The 907-nt window shown below is 38.6% G+C and overlaps 1 non-coding gene across 1 annotated transcript; it reads left to right on the top strand.

The window, feature by feature from the left end:
- The first annotated feature begins 271 nt into the window (after positions 1 to 271).
- On the top strand, positions 272 to 377 carry LOC128032280 (small nucleolar RNA R71). Its single transcript, XR_008188408.1, has one exon. It is a non-coding gene; the product is annotated as a small nucleolar RNA R71 (small nucleolar RNA).
- Positions 378 to 907: the final 530 nt, after the last annotated feature.

Below are 907 nucleotides of genomic sequence, written 5' to 3'. Positions count from 1 at the left end.
TGCACTCTTCTCAGCCTTTATTTGGTTAGTTCTATCCGCAAATTGTTGATGCCTATCATTATCCTAGACAGCCTTCACCGTAGATGGTCTTTGGCCATATGTATAATGTTTAGTTGGCCACTGACAAGAATTCATCGCCATACTTTCTAACAATTCATACGCAACTTCATATGTTCTGTTCATTAAAGCTCCTCCTACTACTCCATCTAATCTTGACCTCAAATACACATCCAACCTATTGTAAAAACTCTATTTTCGTAACCACTCAGGTAATTCATGGTGTGGCCACTTCTGAAATAATGTTTTAAAACATCCCCATGCTTCGTGAAAGTATTCCCCTTCTAACTACTTAAACATTGAAATTTCCCTTCTTAGCTGGACCCTCTTGCTAATAGGGAAGAACTTTTGTCAGAATTTCCCTGCGAGTTCATCCCATATCATGATTGATCCTAGTGTCTGTGCATTTAGCTGAGAAAAGGTTTTATCAATTAATTAAAAAGGGAACAACCAAAGATGAATAGCCTCATCAGTGACCCCATTGTATTTGAAAGTATCACAAAGCTGAGGAACCATTTTAAATGTTGACTTTGATCCTCTGTCATTGTTCCTCCAAAATTGCAAATTGTTCTGAATCATAGTTGGCTTTATCTCAAAATTATTAGTCTTGATGGTTGGCCTCGTTATACTCCACTGAACCAGATCCAAATCTGGTAGCGCATACTTGCTTAGAGTCCTTCCTTTATGCGCCATATTTAGATTTGCGAGTAGTTGTGGTGGCGGTGGATTTTCAAAATTGTTAGCCTCGTCGAATAATGGATTCTCACGTGGTACGTTGCCTACAGTAGGTTTTGGTTTATCTTCCATTTGCGGTTGCTGCTACTATTACTACCGACAATTTCTTCGAATT

Source organism: Gossypium raimondii, chromosome 8 (assembly GCF_025698545.1).
Source record: "Gossypium raimondii isolate GPD5lz chromosome 8, ASM2569854v1, whole genome shotgun sequence".
Taxonomy (NCBI): domain Eukaryota; kingdom Viridiplantae; phylum Streptophyta; class Magnoliopsida; order Malvales; family Malvaceae; genus Gossypium; species Gossypium raimondii.
Note: the sequence above shows the minus strand (reverse complement) of the source record. Positions and strands in the feature narration are given on the sequence as shown.